Raw genomic sequence first — 22459 nt, 5'->3', positions numbered from 1 at the left:
TTTTAAAAGTGGTTTGATATATGCTGATTTGAAGTTTCTTGGTACAGTTCCTGTTGCTAGTGATAGTTTTAGAAGGTGTCTGTAATATTCTGCTGGCGTTCCTTGTGCGAGGATTGATTTGTAGATGTCTGGGGGACAGGGATCCATGGGTGAACCTGCTTTCTTGTTGTGTTTTACCAGCATGGTGAAGGCCTCTGTTGATATTTCAGGAAGGTTTTGGAGTTTGTGATGTGGTTCTGTGTTAGTTTCTTTTGGTTGTGTGCTGTGGTTGGTTGGTCTGTTTTGTATGATTTGTCGGATATCATTGATTTTTTTCTTGAAGTGGTCTGCCAGGTCGTTGCATAGTTTCCCTGAGGGATTTGGGGTGTTGTCGCAGCCAGGTGGTTTCTCACCTCTTTAATGATGTTGAACATTTCTTTTTGTGTGTTGGTGGCATTGGTTATTCTGTCATCATAATGCCTTCTCTTCGCCTTTTGAATTTCCTTCTTGTATGCGCAGATTTGTTTCTGGAAGAGTGTTTTTTGTCTGGGTTGTATTCTTTCCTCCATTCCAGTTCCATCTTTTTGTTTTCCTTTTTTCATGGTGCTTAGTAATGGGGTGAACCATTTTTCCATTGCTCTTTTTTTTTATGGGGTGAATGGTTTTTCTGGGGCGATCTTGTCAATTGTTTCTGCAATCCATTTGTGTAGTAGCTCCGCTTTGCCGTCTAGGTCAGCTAGCTCTATTTCTGTGGTTGAGGGTTTGGTCATCTCCAGTTGTTCGAATAGGCTGCTTTCTTTGACGTGTTTCCAGTTTCTTTTTGTGATGGTTGTGAGTTTAGGGGGTTCTATGTAGACTTGAGTTGGCAGAGTGATCACGAATGGGATGATGAGATGGTCACTCCACAGTATTTGTATCGGTGGTGCTGTGGTGATGGGTTTTTCCTTGGCGGAAATTGCATCGAGGGTGTGTCCTGCCGAGTGTGTTGCCCCTTTGACTAGCTGTCGTAGTTTCATGGTATCAGTGAATTTTGGGGGTTGGCGTGACTGCCTTCAAACCAGATGTTGAAGTCCCCCAGGATGATTAGATGTTCGTGCTTGATAGCTATGTTGGTGATGGCTTCTAGGAAGTTGTCGATGAAGGTTGCATCGTATGTTGGTGGTCTGTACACCAGGATGAATGTGATGTTGGTTTTTAGGTATGCTGTCAGGTGTATTACCATGGTTTCACAGTTGATTATGTTGAGCGGTTTGTCTGTTTTTATTTTCAGGTGTTCTTTGAATGCTATTGCGATGCCTCCTCCTTTTTTGTTTTTCCTATTTATTTGAAGGCATTTGAAGTTGGTTGGAAGGCAGCTTTGGAGTGTGATTTTGTAATTGTCGTCCAGCCATGTTTCTGTGATGAATAGGATGTCAATGCCTTTGTCATCGAGCAGGTTGAAGATCTCTGTTGAGTGTTTTGACATGGATCTTGCGTTTATTAGATTGCAGTGGAGTTTGGAGGTGTAGTTTGGTTTGGACTTACTTGTCGGGGTGGGCTTCTGATCGGTGTTGAGGTTTCCTTTCTGGTCGATCTCGTGTTGAGGTGTAGGTGCCGGCGTGTCAGTGTCGTCGAAGAGTTCTTCTAGGTTCTGTCTTGGATTTTTGTTTCCATCGGGTTCGTCTTCGAGGAGTTGTGGGTGTCGATTGGAAGTTCCTCTTGTTTTGATGATGTAAGGTGTTATTGCATCGATCATATTTTTGTTGTTTCTAGTGTTGTTCATCCTTCTTCTGCGGGGTTGTGTTTGGTTGTTTGATGTGACAATACAGGATAACATGAACAACATTCACAGTCCCTGAATAACCTTCTAATGCCCTGGGTGATTCCCCTTACCCAGGATTCAAGGTCAATTCTGTTAGTGTTCAACCAAAGAAAGAAATGTCTCAAATCAGTTCTTGATGGATCAAAGTCAATGTAAACGTTTGTTAACCAAAGTTCCAATGATAGCAAACCTCTCCTTGGTGAAATATCCACTCTTCAGTTCCACCAAATAGCACCAATGGTAATCCCAGCCAGGGTGCTTTGACAAGAAGACTTGCCACAGTTCAAAAGAAATGCTATATCCACAACTCTCAGTGATACACAGTTCTTGGTTAACAGTTGGTAATCTCTTGGTTACCGTTTTAGGATTCACAATGGTATATTTGTCAGGATGACTTCTTAGTGCTGCTGCTTCTACTTCCAACAACATCACTTCTACTCAATTCACTATGCAAACAGTCACCTTTGTCTCTAAGTACTCCACTTCATTTGAACTACTACAATATTGCATCTACTGCCAACCAGATATACCACCACAGCTTCAGTACTTTGTTCTACTACAAGAGCTTCAGTGATGTGTACTTCTAGACCTTGACAAGATATACCTCAAAGTACTACAACAACTTCAAATAGGCATGGTGCTCTACCTCTGAGTATCTATCGTCAAAAAGAACAGCCTATTTGCCTCTCTTGTCTGTCTGCCACAATAACAACCTGGGTTTGCCTTTAAGACTCACTTCTCTCTGCAGTGTGTGTCAACTTCAAAATATACTTTAGAAGCAGCCAGTTTTCCTTCCCCAACTTTGCCTGGACCTTTTTACCAGTTCTCAGCCCAGGTAATTACCCAGAAGCCTTGGTGCCACTCTCTTAGCTTAAGATAATGCTTGCACACTTGTATCGTAAGCCAATTAACTGTTATTAACTTCACTGTACAGTTTGATTGCTTCTTAACTTGGTGAAAGTTTTGTTTGACTCGTGGCTTGGACAATGCTTGTTCTCTTCTTCAGTAGTTTATACACTTTAACTTCTTAGAAATTAAAGGTATGTCATGTTAAATTAAAGAATAAAGTTTAAACCTTCTTTGGAAATCACAATTAGGCACACATGATCATTCCTTGAAGTAGTTATCAAGGTTTAAAGGTAGGCATAGAATTGTATTCCCGTGTAAAAGGGAGGGATAGAGTTAAGTCCTCCTTTGGGAATCACAATTAGGAACACGTGACCACTCTTTCATGTAGTTTTCACAATTTATAGGTCGTAACACTTGTATTGCTAAGTAACCAAGGTGGGGTCCTTCCACCATACACCAAACAGGAACCAGGTAAGTTACATGTAGAATTCATTGTGCCCAGATGTAAAGGTAAGTTCTTGAGTACACAGGGAAGAAACACTGTCCCATCCCCACAGCTCAGCTCACTTTCTCTCTAACTGTCTGCTTAGAATCCAAACACTCAAAGGACAACACTCCACAACAACATTCCACCAACTCAAGATTCCACAGGCACCAGCACATAACTACACTTCTGCCCCCGTTAGTTAACACAAACCACAAAGAAAGACATGCTGAACAGAACCTGCGGACCTACAGCTACACGCTGCTGTAGACCAGAAACCAGAACAAGACCCTGGACAACAAAACATCGCAAGGAAACACAAAGTTCATCCAGAACTAACCAGATCAAATTTGGCACCTACATAAGACAAGTTGCAAGGCAACAGCAAGATGCGCAGAAGCAATGGATGCACCCTGAACTACAGATGTAGACAAACTCACAAACCGTAACCACAAACTCTAACTTGCAGAAGATAAAACCAGAAGCATGTTACGGCAGAGATGAGTGGTGTACACCAACACCCAATGTAGCCCACTTCCTATGATGGATAACACGCAGATAACAAATCACCAATTGCGAGGAAAATGTTGCATGCCTCCCCAGAACACAACTCCTTCGCAAACACTGCAAATAGTAGACAACCCATACCGTACGCCGGCTACAGGAGTTGAAGCTTGCCTAACAGTGGGAATGCGCCAACATACAACGTCACCCTAAACCAAGGACAACTCCTATAATAGCACACACAACCTCCCTGACTGTAACCAACAGTCAACACTAGCTGCAGCCAACAGCTTAACACTGCACACACACCTCGCAACTGTAACCAACAGTCAACTCCTGCTGTATCAACATCTTAAAACTCTACACTCACTACCACAACTGTAACCAACAGTCAAGACACTGACCTCATCCCCAGGACTGTAACCAATAGCCTAACTCACCACACACATAGCTGTAACCAACAGTCTAAAATGGCCGTAACCAACAGCCTAAAATCACCACAACTTACCATCACCACACATGACCTCCGCAACTGTAACCAACAGTCAACACTAATTGCAACGCACAGCTTGACACCGCACACACACCTCCTCAACTGTAACCAACAGTCAACTCTGGCTTTATCAACAGCTTAACTCTAACTCCAACTCAACTCATCACACATCTCCCATATGACTGTGACCAACAGTCAGAACTCCTAACACACCAACACGACTGTAACAAACAGTCAGTCAAAACTCTAACACCACTCTGCACACACACACCACTGAGAACACGAACAAATGAAAACCATACAACCCAACATCAAAAATGCATGGAACATTTTGAGGACCCAACCTGTAAAGATCATTTTGAATGCAGGTCCAGAAAGGAAATGCCCACCATAAAGAATGAGAACACACCCCACACCCACATGTCCAAATTTGCCGCCCTAAAGGGAAAACAACGTTACTATGCACGAGACATGTAGATTTATTATTATTATTATTATTATTATTATTATTATTGTTATTATTATTATTATTATATGTATTATTATTATTATTATTATTATTATTATTATTAGATTGCCCACAATCAAAAAACACGGAGTGTCCCACAAGATAAACGCCCCACTCCCACAAGTCCAAGTTCCCCCAGGAAAAGAAACATCTGTACTAATAACACATGTATTTTCCAGGCTATATGTACTAGTGGGTGCCTGCGCCACAACAATAAGCACACACTCCAACATTTACAGGCCCAAAACAACGTCATCAACCCATGATCCATCCCCACTAATGACACTAACCGAGAGGCCACAACACTAAACACCACAACAACAAACTACTGCCCTCCCCTAGACACCTAAACTCATCAGTCTTCTGACACAGTGAGGGTGTTTAGCTTAACATAAAGGCCCCAGAGATATGGATCCAACTCCCTCAAATTGTCAACAAAACCGCATCACCTTTCACAAAACTCATCACTTGCATGTTTACCCACCATACAGACGGGACACTTCTCCTGGTCAAGGGAATCATCTGATAAACATCTCCTCTTGTGATCTGGCTCAGGAACATAATTGCCGACTGGAAACACCATGGTAGCTTACTTTTAAAAAAAAACATTTTTATTAATTTGTTTTGGTTTCCACAAAAGAACACAGGAAACCTTTACAAAATGATTCATACAGAAGAATAAAACCTTTGAACAAAACACATACAATAAAAATAGCACGAATAATCCTTATTCTAGTATCCTGCCAATATAAAAATGTTAAGAAATGAACAGAAATCATAACAACCAATGCTTTTCAGGGTATTATAAATCAGTGATTGTAATATGTTCCTGTTCTTTAAATATATAACTGGCATCGCATCAGTAAATTTATACAGATTTACGGCTCGCAGGAGTTGTTCCAGGCACCAGGAGCCAATACATATTCATTGAGTTGGATTAAGGCTATTTGAATAATATTGCCCCAGAACCGTCAATAGCCCGCATATTTCAGAAAGGAATCTAACAATAGCCAGCTTCAGTGCAACCGATTTCCCATGTAACATGTTCCACCAGATAACATCAGTATAAACACATTCAGGATTTGAGACAAATTTACTGAAAGCACTCAACCTTTGAGACTTGATAGCATCACATTCTAATAAGAGATGTTTCAAGGTTTCTCTCTCAGATAGACTTTTGCAGAAACGTCAGGGGAAACGTTTACCTAAACCCCCAGCTCTAACTTCCAGTATTTCCCCTGTTAGTAGAACATTAAAGCGAAACCTTAAATAGGCGGCTCGCTTGTTATGATCAGGGAATCTCAATAGATAGGATTCGGGATTACCCGCCGGTTTCCCATGTGAAACTAGATGATAATAAATGGGAGACGCCATCACAGTATCCATAGTCTTGGCCCAATCATCATTTTGTAAAAGGTGTTTTGCTCTGACAGGGTTAGCTATAAGATCTGCATGTGATAATCCTATGCTGTTCAATACTTTTAAGCAGTCTGTTTGTAAAGTCAAAAGCCATGGTGACTCTGAGCATCCCTTTCTTAATGTATCCCCTATATCTGCATGAAGACAGTTCTCCTTAGCCAAAATCAAATTCCGCTACAGGATCATTCTCTTCCACTGTGCCATACACTCTAGAGATAACAGTCCTAGTTCATAGCGTAGGGTAGCGAGTGGTACACAGTTAGGTAAATAGGATATCACTTTTCGCCAAACCTTTGCTTCGAGCTTCTTCAAGTATAATGGTGAATAACAAGGTAATATTTCTATACCATACATTATTTTCAGAATCACTTTGAGCCTATAAAACCTGAGAAGAGATGTCAAAGAATACTTAGAATATTTATGGGCCACTTTTTGCATTTGGCGTATCAGGTAAACTAAGCGTTCTGTAATACAATTCAGAGCCAGGTATTTTTTTCACATGTCAAACACAGGAAAGCCAAGATAATGCATAGATTGTGTTGTTATTAGGTTATGGCCGTTTAACCTCCATCTAAAGGAAGTAGTATTTTTACGATTTGTGAGACGCATGATGACTGTTTTCTTCTCGTTTATTGCTAGGCTATTACCCTTAATATAAACAGAGAGTGCATGGATCTTACGTTGCAGGCCTATCAGCGTCGTATTCATCAGCAAAAAATCATCGGCATAAGCACACCAATTAATCTTTTTACCTTCAATTTTTTGAGATATTAAGGATGCAATATTGATGCTCATACCTGCGTCCGACACATACAAATTAAAAAGTGTGGGGCGAATATGCATCCCTGCCTAACTCCATTAGTAGTTTTTATTTGACGTGATAAATTACCCTCTAAATTAAGTCTTACCTATATTAATGACCCCTCATGGAGATAAATCAGTATGGCTAGCAATCCATGTGGGATCCCTAGAGACAAGAGTTTGGTCCACAGTAACATCCTGTCGACCTGATCAAAGGCAAGCGACATGTCGACTGCTGCAATATAGATCGGAGAGGCAAGCTTCCTACATGCTCTTTCCAAGAGTAATGTGAAGACCAGTCCCCCCATTCTGCCACATGGTTCAATACTAGGTCTGCAAATATCTTTGATTCAACATCCATCAAGGCGATAGGTCAGTAATTTGTGGGCATACATCTATCTCCCTTCTTATATATGGGAATAATATAAGAGATATTCCATGAATCGTGTATGCTTCTGTTTATTTTTATGTCTGAAAACAGTAATACGAAGGCTTTTGACCAGACCTCCCGGTTAGCCTTCATGGTCACATTTGCTAAACCATTCGGTCTGCACGCCCTAGAGGAGCTTGAGGATTTGATTTGTTTTTCTATATCCCAAATCGAGAAACTACAGTCCCAGGACTGATTTCTAAGCTCTCTAAAGGGCATCAGGCATAACATATTTTCTGGCGTAAAGGGAACCCAGATAAGTAACCCAAGACTCCTCCGTGATGCAGTTTGTCTTTACTGCCATCTGAGAGGACTCCATTTGAGTTATCAAGCCCCAGAATTGTCGTGCTGAGCTCTCTTTTAGAGCCCTCAGCATTGCTTCATTATCGGCTTGTAGTATGTAACTTGTGCCTCTTTAGCCAATTTTTCAAGGCCTGTTTTACCAGATGCGCTCTTCTCAATTGTACGTCCCATTCCAATGAACTGTTCATGGTTCTTCTGATTTTATATCTACAGCAGTTTTTCAGTTGCCTCAGGAGGGGATCGTATACATGTAGGCGGGGAGTCCCCTTTACTATTGCCCCCGTGCATTTGATGGAACTCGTGAGCAGTGACTTTAAATAACCCGGATAGATGGCTGTTGAGAAGAGTTGAATCCTTTTAGTCCAGGAATTCTTTTGATCCTCATGGACAAAGGTTGCATTTAGTTTGTTTACATTCCCATCATGTCAATTTATGCAGTTCCTTAAAGGGTTAACTTCTAGCTTTATATTTAACTCGCCCCAATCTATTAATGGGCATACTAGTTTCAACTCAATCTCCAAAATCTTATCATCACTAATATAAGAGTCAATGATAGTGAACTTTTCACATGTTCCAAATCATTTCTGAGATAAGAAAATATGGTCAATACATGACGTTTTCACTCTGTTTGACCATGTATGAGGATCTGAGGAAGAGTCTAGTATGACATTTGTGTGTAAGAGACCCCAGTTTTTGAAAAGGTTGTGCCATAAGTGACCGTGTATTAATTTCCTGGACATTCCCTTAGGGACACCTTCAATTCGCTGGTTAATATCCCCATTTCGCAGCGTAATAGCACCCATATTTTTGGACATGTCTAGGTCATGTTGTATCTCGGCATTTAAGTTCCCGGCAATCACTACATGTAGCCCTCTATATTTCATCACCATTTTAGTCAAGCAATCATTAATTGACGTTAAAGTTTCAGTGATATCGTAGAGCGGGTTCCAATAAATGTTTAAGACAAGGACATAAGAAGGGAGATAATCAATCAATGTCTCCAAAATCACGACCGAGCGCCAGTTACAATATCACAACATTCCACAATTTTTATGCCCACATCACTTTTCACTGCAATGAATAATCCAATGAAAGGCCTACCTCTCACACCTCTTTTTGCAATTGATGTTTACATTCAAAGCCATCTATTTGGAGGCGAGAAGTCATCCATGATTCTTGGATACAAATAACCTTACACAAATTGAACTTTGCACACAGGTCCTGCAACGCAAGGAAATTCGAATGTCCTCTTGAATTCTAAAATAAAATCCCCCAGTCACATTGTGAGTTATTTAGGTTAAAGGTTTTGTCGTAAGGATTTTATTTACGAAATAGACTCCATGAGTGACAGGGCCAGCCATCTCCAACCTTGTTCGTCCTCAACAATCGCAGGAAGTCTCTCACTTGTTGAGCCAGTACTCTAGGATTGGGTCGTATTTGACCTTGTCAAAACCTCTTCACCATCCCCTACATGACCAGAGCCTGGACTGAATAATAGAATGTCATATCCCATGCAATTGAATTGTTCGCCCCCCCGAAGGATGGACTCAAAAATCTGTCTAGAATGGAGGACCAATCTTACGTGAACGTATCTTGTGGGATGGACAAAATCAACAAGCTTTATATCAGCAGAGGATAACTGTCTCAATGCTTGGTATCTCATTTAGAAGGGCCAAGACACAAGAGCGATACAGAGAAGAAGGCCCTCCCATATCGCATAAATTGTATAGTAAGATGCTAGGAGATTCGGGGTACCTTGCTTTACGCCATTGCACATTTCTCAGATCACTATCATTTATGTGATTGGGTGGCCTCGCCACACTTTTAACACACTCCACTCTCCCCCTGTCTCTTTAACATTCACATCGGTTAAACCTTTTGTGGCACCAGTTCAAAATTCCCTGCTCTGGCTGTTGATTCTATGATAGGAGGTTTGGGGAAAGCCGGCAACAGTTCCAATACAGTGGCCTTTATGAGACTAACCAAGGCTTTGTTATTGTCCCCACCCACCCCCCAATGTCACCATTATCAATCTTTTCCTGATTTGGAGTACACAACTGGCACGACATTACCTCCTGTTTTATTTTATTTCATGCAAAGGTATCCTCGATGCCACATTTAGGGGGTGATGTTCTTTGCTTGAAATCATGTCATCTAGTTGGTTCCTTACGACATTAATCATCCTTTTTTTAGGAGTTAAAGGTTCTCTCTCTGCGATCTTTTGCAGAGCTAAAGGAATGGGAGTGATAGTTTCAGGCACAGACATTCCACCATGGCATTTTTTATCTTGTTTTTGAGTTGATTTTTCCACCACACGATAGAATGTGGAGAGTTGAGACTGTTTATATTCTTTAGACTCATTAACATGTTTACTCTCCAGTGGCTCTGTAGGGAGTTTACTACATGATCGTTCATCAATCGTGTAGTTACTCATTTGTGGCAAGCTCTTTTCCTCACCTTTCTTTTTTTATCATTTTTATTATTTTTGTTTTTAACAGAGTAGTCAGGGTTTGTGACATGCCGTTGGAGGGCCGTGTGCCTTTCTCCGTTCAACTGATCGAGATCAGAGATGATCACCTCATTTTGGAGGATATTTTCATTTTTCGTAATACAATTCTTTTGCCTATGATTTCTCTGAGCCTTTCTTTTCCTGGCTTTTAAATCCAGGCGCTTTTGCCGCCTAGATAAGAAGCACCCATCGGAATTTGTGTTTTTATGTACTTCAAGTACTTCTTGGTCCGATATCTCACTTCCGTCTTTTCTTTGTTCCTCCTCTAATGGATTTGGTAGAGCTGTTGGACTATCAGGAGGGACATTAGAGGGTAAATTCATACCCACCTTATCATGATTACTCCCAACTTTTAAGGATATGGTTACTGTAGACATGAATTCGGATAGCCCTTTTTCCAATTTCAATATTTTTTCGGCCAATTCCTCCACATCCAGAAATAACTTAGCAAATTCAAGTTTGCTAGGTATGAAATCCGCTGCAAAAACTGTATTTGCCACTTGTGCATACAATTTCTTAATTAGCATCTCCTGATTTACATACGAGTTCAGTGGTAGATGGTTATATCATGCCGGCTGAAGATTAGTTTGGGAAACTTGAGATTGCATATATGTTAAAGGCTGGGTGGGTTCCCTCACCACTACCTGGGCAGGAACAGCCGCCTTTCCAAACGTAAATCCTTCCAGTTTACTTATCTTAGTAAGAATATCATATGAAGTGCATTTTAAATCTCTTATTTCCAGATGCATTTGCTCATGCCCCTTATCTAGCAAATTTAAAATTCGAGTGATTACGGGGTAAGTGCATTCTAGCTGATCATTGTCAGAGATAATAGGTGAATCAATAGAGGAGGGAATGTGTGAGGCTTCATGTGTGACAAAAGGCGGCTGTTCCTTTAGCACAGGACTCGAGCACACTTTTGGTAGCTGTCCAGGTTGAGAATCTTCAGTAAGAGCTTGTGGAACCTCAGAGAAAGGGCATTTGAACAAAGGGGCAGAGGGCAACGGCTCGCTATTATGCGTATCAAACAACCAATAAGGATGGTCCCTGCCTTCTAATGGATGGCTGTTGCGTAGGTGTACATCGTCAATTCCATTTCTGGTAGCAGTTACTGGGGTAGAGGGACCAAGGGAGAGCCTTGAGCGTTTGCCCAGCTCCGCCCTAACCGCAGGAGCCATCATGGAAAAATCCGAGATGGAGCGGTTAAGGATTTCGGTGCTCGTTGCTTTTATTGCAAACTGAGTAGCGTTTTCTCTAACACTTAGGAAACTACATTGAATGGGTAAATCATAATTGTCATTTCCTTTAGAGAGTGAGGGAAGCTCCTCCTGCTCGTTGCTGTATCAGGCATGAAATTGCGCTTGGATTTGGACATGCATTAGTGCAAACTCCACCTCTTGGACAATCCCTTCTTCCTTTATATTATTGTCATATGGGCTGGCATCCTGATTTGGTAGAATTGCCTGAATTGTTATTTTTGGGAAAGTCTCCTGGTACTCCAGATTCGTTATTTATTGGTATTAGATCTATTGCTGACGAGGTGTTACTGTGTGCATTTGTAGAGACTTTCATTACATGTACCGGGACCGGTACACACACTTTCCCACTTCTTAGGTAGGTTGCCATTTTCCAGCAGTGGGTAGCCAAATCCCCCAATAATCTGAATGCGTTTGTGATGTTTATATATTCTTTGTGGGTGGTTTCACACCAAATGGGGTATACTTCATTCACAAATACTTCACACGGCCTGAATTGCCACGAGCATTGGGCTCGAGATTTTCTGCATACAAATCAGAACCTCATATCACCGTTAGACAATACACTTAGATATACTCTAAGTTTCTCTTACCCTATTTTCGCCTCTGCACCCCGCACACCAAAACAGCCCATCATATGATATGATAGATTATTTATAACGCGCTTAACACCCAGAGGTTTCTAAGTGCGGACTCGGGGATCAAACCTGGGGTGCTCCATGTCGTCTTGCTTCCAAGACAAGCACGTTGCCCCCGAGCTATCCTCCCGAGCCCAACAGCCACTTGCAGCACACTTCCGATGCGTGCGCACGATGCGCACGCTCGGGATTAATATTGTATGCTGGGAGGAAGTGGGAGGAGAGGGTCTGCCAGAGGGGGTGGGGTTGCAGAGAGAGGGAAGAAAAAAATGAAAGTTTTAGCGTGACGCTATAAACATGAGTCCAGCCAAAGAGTCCTGACAAGAGTTCCAATGAGTCCAGCAAAGGGGTAAATAATTACTTTGTTAAGTAACAGTGTTTCCACGACACGAGGCTTGACATTGCAGACAGGCTGACAATCAGGAAAGCAGGACTTGAAACAAGTGGCGTGAACAGCCCAACAGCCACTTGCAGCACACGTCCGATCCGCACACGCTATGCGTGCGCTCTGGGCTAATATTGTATGCTGGGAGGAAGTGGGAGGAGAGGGTCTGACAGAAGCGGCCGGGCTGCAGAGAGAGAGAAGAAAGAAATGAAAGTTTTAGCATGACGCTATAAACATGAGTCCAGCCAAAGAGTTCTGACAAGAGTTCCAATGAGTCCAGCAAAGGGGTAAATAATTACTTTGTTAAGTAACAGTGTTTTCACGATGGGTGGCTTCACCTTGAAGACGGGCTGACAATCAGGAAAGCAGGACTTGAAACGAGCAGCATGCATAGCCCAACAGCCACTTGCAGCACACGTCCGATACGCACACGCAATGTGCGTCCTCAAGGTTAATATTGTATGCTGGGAGGAAGTGGGAGGAGAGAGTCTGCCAAAAGGGGTGGGGCTGCAGAGAGAGAGAAGAAAGAAATGAAAGTTTTAGTGTGACGCTATAAACATGAGTCCAGCCAAAGAGTCCTGACAAGAGTTCCAATGAGTCCAGCAAAGGGGTAAATAATTACTTTATTAAGTAACAGTGTTGCCACGACTGGAGGCTTCTCCTTGCAGATGGGCTGACAATCAGGAAAGCAGGACATGAAACGAGCAGTGTGCACAACCCAACAGCCACTTGCAGCATACCTCCGATGCGCAGCTTACTCCTTCCTTTCCGACCCTTTTCTGTGTGAACGATGGTCCCATGAAGCACAAAACCCTGAAATGAAATAAACTGCCAAAGTTGTCGGCAATGAAACCCAAATCCTCCTTGAAGTGCGCGTTGCATTCCATTTCACAAACTGATGTTACGCTGCGTGCAACTGAAACGCAGCGTTCCACTGCAATGTTGCGTTCCACAGGAAACGGCAAAACTGCTTCCTCCTGTGAGGATGACGCCACTACTTCTCCTTTAGCTGAGGATTGGGACACATCTCCATCCCGACTGACAACACCGCTAACATGCACCTTCTTGCGGCAGACCGGCATTCTGCTCACCCCACGAACAGCACCACGCTCGGAGTGAGACTGCTCCGCTAGACCAGGTCCGATCTCACCCCCAGAGAGCATGGACATCCTCACTCCTCCTCCTCGCCTTCCTGAATGGACATCTTCGGCAGCAGGCACAGCAGCGTTGGCCTCACCACCCAACTCAGGCGCCGTACTGTGCCGCCCGGCCGCAGAACCTTCTGTGAGAAACTCATGGTGACAACAAGTAAGACAGACAGAAGTGATCACAGTTCAAGGGTGTTTATTGAACAATGAATGCTGTGTGCATGTTGGAAAAACGCCTAATCTAAACCTAAATCTAAGATGGGAGCAAGCGTCGACCATCAAATGAAAAATAAGGCAGTCTTAGTGGCGTTGTGTCAAAATAAATAGGGCCTATACTAAGAAACCTATTGCCAAAACCTCACAATTTATACAAAAAGGGGTGTGGGATAGTTCTCAAGAAAATGAAAACATGTTCTCAAATAATATGTCAGGATGCAGTAGCCGCGGTCTCCCTTCCCCACGTTTTGGACACAGGGTAAGATGGGAGCTTGGAGCACAGTACAGTCTCGGGTTTCTCCAGCACGAGACAACAGTTCCAATGGCTATTCTCAGGACCGGTGATGTTTCCTCTGAAAGTCTCTTGGCTTTGGGGCCTGATGTATTCAAACAAATAAAAACAAAAGTTCCTTTAACAAATGAAAATTCTTTCCCCGTATTCGTTGGGTGATGGATTCACCTCTTGTGCCCCTCTTCTGGGCTGACCCTTGTCACTTGTAATCCAAAGTTCAGCTAGGGTGATGTTTTCCACCTCTTGGGTCCCCCTCTTCTGGGCTGACCCTCTTGTATCATACTCAACGATATATCACAGTTTAGATAGGGTGAGAGCTTCACCAGGGTTCGTGTGTGTCAGGGTTCCATTAGATGTCTCTTTGTCTGATCATAGATCGGTCCCGCATAAGATTAAACATTCCAGAATCCACAGTAGAGCGAACAGCTTTCACTCTAAAGCGGGACTCTCTTTAGCTCCTCGAAATCATGGTTTGTCTCTTTCCCCGCTCCCTTTCAGGAAACGCGATGGGTTGCCTTGGAGACGCTGGCGCCCTTTGCATTCATGTAGACGTTCAGGCCTACGACACTGTGTTATGCGTGCGGTCAGCTGACCGGTATTTGAGCATCGCCCCCGCGCACGGTGGTGCTTCTGAATTTGTAAACTTCCTAAGCTACGCATCTTGTTACCTTGTCTTCTGGCTCCTTGAATCCTTGGTTTTCTTTGTGACTTTCCTGCCTTGTTCTTGTCATTGCCTTCGTTTTACCTGCTCATTGCCAGACCCGGAACGGCCACGGACTGCATTCACCTCATCCCCCAAGTCTTACCCGCTCATTGCCAGACCCGGAACGGCCACGGACTGCATTCGCCTCATCCCTTAAGTCTTACCTGCTCATTGCTAGACCCGCAACGGCCTCGGACTGCATTTGCCTCATTTCTCACGACTTACCTGATTATTGCCTACCTCGGAACGTCCACGGACTGCCCTGTCTCATTCCTCACGTCTTACTTGTTGCCAAGACCTAAGTCTCTTAGATTGCTCCAACTACAATCAGTGCTACGTCTTCATTCTCTTACCTCCCAAAGACTTTAAGGAACAGAAAGGACTTTCGCACATCGGCGCAAGGATCAAAGGACATTAGCGCAAAGGCGCAAGGATCAAAGGACATTAGCGCAACGGCGCAAGGATCAATAGACTCCTTAGGCGTCCTCGTGCCGGCGGGAATAGGAAACAGGACATTGTGTTTCCAGGACTACCACTTCCTTCCCAAAACTACATCTGCTGTTTCTACCCAGAACACTCACTTGGTAAGCACATACAGTTTGGTTCCTCTTTTTTCTTACTCTTCTGTCCTCCTGGTAACAGTTACCTTTCTTGTTTCAGGATACTCACCAATCTAGCTTGGAACTATTCAGTCCCATTCTGATTTTCTTGCTTGTGAGTATCAATTCTTCACCTTGTTTTGAGATTACATTGCCTTTAGCCAAATGTTAATTCTTGGTTAATTTTTCTTGCAGCCAGCTGTCTGAGTACCAGGGTGTACCAATATCTTTGGGCAATACTCACCTCAATCTATCCTTTTGTACTCTTAAGGGGTATATTGTCAGAAAGACTCAATGGCATCACGACGTGTCAAGCCACCACTACTGGATTTAGTCCTTGGGCCCTAACAGTGTGTGTCCCCTAACCTGTATAATATTTTTACAAAGCCACTATTTGATGAAATGGACCATCTGGGTGTCACCTACACGAAATATACATATGACATCCAGATCCACCTTGCTTTAACAGGCATCTACGACACAGATGTACGGTTTGTGAACGAAATCTACCAAATCATTCAGGCATGGATGGCCACTCATGGCCTCTGCCTGAATGATGACAAAACGGAAATCCTGTTGGTGGGTGCTCCAGCCAACATAAACAAGATGAGCCCAAACTACGCCCCTTTCAATATAGACGGGAATAACATCCTAGTGGCCAAAGATGTAAAAACACTAGGTTTCTATCAGGACGCTACATCTAACTTAAACAAGCAAGTTAACATGACTGCTTCAGCTACCGCCTATAGGGCCTGTAGACCACTGCTCTCAACAGAAAGTTGCCTCATTTTAGCTAGAGCACTCATACTGTCCAAACTGGACTATTGTAAAGGTCTTTATCTGGGCGCTGGCAAATTTGTGCTCAACAAATCACAAATAATGCAGAATAATGCACTTAGAGCGGCATTAAATATACCAAGAAGAGAGCACATCTCAGCAACAAGAAGACAGTACAAATGGCTCTCTATAAAGGAAAAGATTGAGTTGAAAACACTGTGTCTTACCTTTAAATCACTGAACCATACACCTCCACCTTACCTTACCGAATAATTCACTATCAGATCATCCACACAGGTCACCAGATCGACTAACACGTCATGCCTGGTGGTCCCGAGATATAAATTAAAAAGATCAGGAGGGAGTAGCTTCCCGGGCATGGTGGCCCAATTCTGGAATACCCTCCCACCCGCCCTCAAGACGACCCAACTGTTCTCCAACTTCCAGAGACAAATGTCATTTCTTGGTTACTTAGTAAGAACTAACAGAGATCAGGAGCTCTGACCTTCATTTCATTAACAAGTGTAACCATTCTCCTACAACATGCCCATATCGGCCCTAACGGTAGTCCTTTGCCTGCTTCTTCTGTATTCTCACCTCTTGGAACTTTACATATGTAACTGTAATTTGACTACAATGCCTCTGTCTGTAACAATTTACCTGTAACCCAACTGTACTTTGACCACAATGCCTACTTATGTAACAATCTACTTGTGATCAAACAGGCCCAGATCCCTCAGGGTCAGGTGTGCTTTAGAAATAAACAAACAAACAAACAAACAAACCCCTGGTTCCCTCTTTTCTTGGCTGACCCTTTCTCAAAAGAATTTCTTTACGTCTCATATTCTTTTCTTATTACACTTTGGGTGATAGCTTAACTTCTTAGATCTCCCTTGTTCGGGCTCAGAACTCTCTTGACTGCCAGTGTTGAGTTTAGCTTCACCCCGGATCTCCCTTGTCTGGGCTCGGACCCTTCTTACTTTCTTAATGTCTTTGTCAAAAAGTTCAGTTGATCTCCCTTTTCTGGGTTCACTTATACACTCTGTTTCATGGGACCTCTAGACTTCCTCCTTCTTCTCCGGCAGCCCTCTTCCGGGTTCACTATTGCCTTTTAAAAACTTTCTACTGATTTCAAATGTTTGTGGGATTCACGTCCCCTTCCTTCATTCACAATTTGGAACTCACTTCCTTTGCTTTTAGCCAAGTTACGGATCAAAGTCTTTCTATTGTACAGAGTTTTTGTTCAACCCACAGGTATGACCACTGTGAGTTCCTTTGGCGGCCTTCTTATGGCTTTCTGTGTTCTGTAGTTTTTACTCAGAGGGGGACCTTGACCATAGTCTCTTAAGTTTAGCACCCACGTGGTGCCGGTCTCCCTCGGTAGCTGGTCTCCCCTCTAACACTTCAAATCTGCTTTGATTCAAAACTTTCCACTTTGTGATTCTCACTCCACCCAGCCCGGTCTTATTGATTCTCCCCTCGACTCAACGGCTGTGATGAACCGCTTGGCTTTTCGGCTTTTTTGGAGTCAAGGCGGTACCACGGCGCGGGAGTCTGCTCTGCTCCGCCTTATCATCATAGGTTTGCCCCATGTACTGTTGGCTTCTGCAGCAGAACACTTGTGGTTTTGTTTGTGGTCTTATATTCCCCTCCATGACGTTCTGCGGGTCTGGGATGAAAAGAGCAAGGTCACTTCTCTCCTCGCCACCCTCTCGCTTCCCGCTTCCCGCTACCTTTCTCCTTCTCTTTAACTGCCGTCTCGATGTGCTGTCTGTTGTATTCGTCTTGCTCGTACTCCACTCTTCTGCTCCACCTTTTATCACTGTCGAGAAAAGGAAGGGACGTCAGTGGTGTGTGATTCAAGTTTATTGCCTGACTTTGCCTGACCCTCAAGTTTGGACCCGCCAGGTACACAGGTTTAACATTAGCAGTCTGATGTTTTTTACATCAGGGAAAAAGTGTGGGTATCGGAAATGAAAGTCTTTTCATCGAAAAGGGGAGAGGTTGGAGTGTCAGGGTATCCTACAGGACGGAATAGGGAAGGTTTGTGAAATGGACAGAAATAACCGGGATGGAGAACAGAACCTAGGGGATTGTGGGGACTGTAGTATTTCACCTGGTCAAGTTGGGAGTGCGGGAAATAATAATCAGAGGGACGGGAAGTATAATGATTGGGAGTATTCGGATAGGGAACAGGAGAGCAGGGATTCTGAAAGAAATGGTTTTTAAATGTCACAGGGTATGGAATCCGAAGTGATTTGTTACTTGCGGAGGGGATGGTAGATTTAGGTGAAATAGATTGAACGGGAGGAAGGTGGGTGAAAGTACTAAAGCTGACAAAAGCCTTGGGTATACCGTCCTCCTCTCCTTCTTCCCCGGTAAAATAATGCGTCTCACCTGGGGCTATTCCCCGAGTATTACCCCGGGCTCCATTATCCAGGTGATCCTCCCCCACTGGTCCACCCCAGGAACTGGATCCAACGGTGATGGCCGTTTCCTGGCCACCTGAATAAAGGATTCATGGGCTGTACTTGGAAGAACACCCTCAGGTTTCTCACATGTCCGAATTAACAAAAGGCATTTTTTGATCTGAGTCGACACTCTGAACTGGTTGTGGATGCAAGTCCATTTGGTCTGGGTACGGTACTATTACATGGTGACGCCGAAGAGGTATTACTCCAGATGGCATATGCCAGCAAGGTGCTGTCGCCTACTGAGCAGAGGTATTTGCAAATAGAACGCTAGGCACTTGCGGTGGTGTGGGGCTGTCGCCGTTACCATCTGTTAATTTATGGCAATCCCCTCCATTTAATCACAAATCATAAACCGTTGTTACCGATTATGATTGGATCTTCACTGAGAGCTCTGGCTAGAATTGATAAATGCATTTTGGAGCTGCATGATTATGATGTCACTTTGTTTTATCAACCTGGTGGAGTGATGTCAAGAACATTGAACTGTATAAGAAGTATTACATATGTATCGTAGCAGAGAGGGCAATCCTGAAGTCCATGTCTGAATATGAAATTGCATCAAAGGATGAGTGCTTCCAAATAACTGGAGACTGGAAGAAAGTTCTTCAACACATGGAAAAAAGAACACAGGCTGTGAGGACGATGCTAGAGAAACTCTGGCAGGTGAAACAGGAACTGACATTTACGCCAACGGGGGTCTGCTGCTACGGGACTCAAGAATAGTGATACCCTCTAAGTTAATAGTGAGAGTTGTGGAACATGCGCATCATGGCCACCAAGAGGGCGCCAAAACAAAGGCATGCCTTTATCAAAAGGTGTGGTTTCTGATGTTAGAAATCACGGTAGATGCCTATGTGAAGGACTGTTTTTGGTGACAAGCAGCCTCCCCTGAGACACAGGCTCACCTGATCCAGTCAATGCCGAGAGGAGTATGCCTGTGAGAAATTATAGACATTGATTTTGTATCAACCATACCTATAAGCATTCTTTGGTGGCAATTGACCAGTGGTTGAGGCTTCTGCAAGTGGAGTTTGTGTGCTCAATGGCAGCAGCCGATATGATACCCATGTTGGAGAAAATGTATGCTACCCATGGCCATCGAAGGGTGATATGCTTGGATAATGGCCCGCTGTTTCAGGCAGAGGTTTTCCAGATGTTTTTGGTACACGGAGGAATAATGCACCAGAAAATCAAGATGATTTGGCCAAGGGGGAGTGAGGCTGCAGAACACTTTATGTGTACTCTGAATAAGGCTTTTAGAATAGTGCATGGTCAAGGTACAAATCAAGCCAGAAATGTATACTAGTTTATGTTTGCATAACGTACAACTCCCCACTCATCCATGGGAGTATCCCCATCGGAAGCTTTGTTTGGCATATGCCCAAGGGGGCTTTTGCCCCAGCACTAGTCCCGGATGCTGGTCAGCATTGATATGGTATGAGTCCAGTCTGAAAGAGAAGAGGGGATGAAAGGGAATCTAACCCGCGTTGATGTGTTAATAACGAGCTAGCGATTGTTGACGCGGTGTTGGTGAGGAAACAAACGTCATGTGGAAAATTGAGCCTCCCCTAGGTGCCCCACCCTTTCAGAATAGTGGACAAGAAAGGATGCATACTCACAGAGTCTGATGGACGTGATATGATAACGAGGAACCCTTGTTTACTTAAAAAGTTCAGTGGTTTACCTGTTCACAAAGTAAGCACAGAGGAGGCGTTAGGAGATAGTGATGGTGGGTCTGATGGTGGCAGAGGAGGTCCGGAAGAAGAAAATGAGTCTGTGAGTGAAGATCCTAATGAATAATTTTCACCGAACAGGTTGACAGGTCTGTGTGAATTATTGCCAAGTGGAACTGATGTGACTCGCCTGTACCCTGAAAGACAGTTGAGATGTCGACCAGCACACCTGGATGATTATGTTGTGGAATAGTGTGTTCTTGGACACGCTAGCATGTGGCCGGTTGGGGCTCATGTGTGGAACCCAAAGTAATAGTTTTACCATTATGTATGAGGCGGGACTAGGGAGGGACGGGTATGGGAGAAGTGATGTGTTGGGCCGGGACGTCCCCAGTTTAGAATAGAGTTGAGTTGAGACCTGTCACATCTACGTGGGCCTCCTTTATTCAGGCGTGCTGCACAGAATCCGTGAGCTTTACAAGGAGAGAGGAGTATGCCCGTGAGAAATTATAAACATTGATGTTGGTTCAACTATACCTATACGCATTCTTTGGTGGCAATTGACCAGTGGTCGAGGCTTCCACAAGTGGAGTTTGTGTCCTCAACGGCACAGCAGATGTGATACCCATGTTGGAGAAAATGTATGCTATCCATGGCCATCCAAGGGTGATATGCTCGGAGCAGGGCCTTCCAGAGCGGGGCATGTGCCCACTGTAGGGATGTTATGGTATCACAAGTATGACACTGATACAATGGGTACAATTTGTAAAACCTTTATTGAAATTGTTGGGGTCGTAGGAACTCCTATTTGCCCTATAACTAAGACGGGAGTAGTCTCGACCATCAAATAATAAATAACGCAGTCCTAGTGGAGTACGTCAAATCAAAATGGCCTATTCTAACAAATTAATTGGCAAAGAATTCTTTTACTAAAAAAGACCCAGATATGTGGCTACATCAAAGCCCAGGGACAATTTTTTGAACCCATATAAACTCCTGTCCCTTGCTCCAAACAGAGTAATCACCAGGGAAAGATACAGGGAATCTTTCCAATAACACCCATCACAGGTTGTCAAACAAGAGAACTGGATTTAAGTTTTCTTCTTTTAAAACGCACCTGTAATGTTACACTTCACAATTTGAAATATGTTTGTCATATTGCTTTATGTGTTTTATTATGAATCATGAAGATAACATGGTTTTTTCTTTTTTGATTATGATATTTTTATTTTGGAATGTAATATAAGTATTAATGTTGAGTTTAAACCGTTTTTGTATAAACACACTATACTAATATGAATTAAAGAGAACATATTAGCAGAATTATGTTTGCCCTCTCCAACTAGCTCAATTATCATAAGACGTTCAAAAATCATTGTACTTGATAATTGATGTAATTTAGAGATCACCCGGAAAGCAACTATCGAGTGATTACTTTTGAATAATTTTCAGCTTAGACTGCTTCGATACTGGGTGGGATACTTCTATATTTTCATATTTGCTATTCTAATAAAACCTAATACTCTTGTACAAGTGTAAAAAGGAGAAATATTATGCAAAAGGAAAAATCAGTGTTCAAATGAATAAATGTGGTTGAACAAGCTCTCCTCCCCACGTTATACCTCATCGAGTAAGACTGTCCTTGTTGGCAGGATGACACACTCTGCTCGGTTTCCAACACAATGAACAGTTCCAAAACATGGATGGAGACCCGCCTGGCCCTCCACGTTAAGGTCTCTTTTCTTGACTACTAAAATAATGGTTCAATCAAAACGTTCACAAAGGTCCTGCACTGTTGGGCTCAGATCTTTCACCACACAGTTCTCGTAGGTCCACCTCTGTCAGGCTTAGACCTCTCACGATACACTTTAGCACAAACTTGCAAGGGGCTCCCTTACCCAAGCTTATTTCACTTCGGGCCTCCCTCTGTTGGGCTCAGACCACCACTTGCGGATGTCAAAGACTTTTGAATGTGCGTGGCTTTCTTTTACTGACCACTGCAGGACCACTTTGACTCAAAGTTTACAGTTCAACTTTCACTCTCCCCTACTTTAGAAGTTAAACTTCTTTATTTCACTTTTGCTGTTCATTCGCTTTATCGCTTTAAACAATTTACTTTTCACAGAGACTTTCGAGTGGCCTACTTCATTTCACCAGACCACTCTGTAAGTTTGGGCCTCATGATTATTTGGGCGGTAGCCCTTAAATGTGGCAGTAA

This window comes from Ambystoma mexicanum, chromosome 6p, assembly GCF_040938575.1.
Source record: "Ambystoma mexicanum isolate Mex_15411 chromosome 6p, UKY_AmexF1_1, whole genome shotgun sequence".
NCBI classification, from domain to species: domain Eukaryota; kingdom Metazoa; phylum Chordata; class Amphibia; order Caudata; family Ambystomatidae; genus Ambystoma; species Ambystoma mexicanum.
This window is presented reverse-complemented; position numbering follows the sequence as displayed.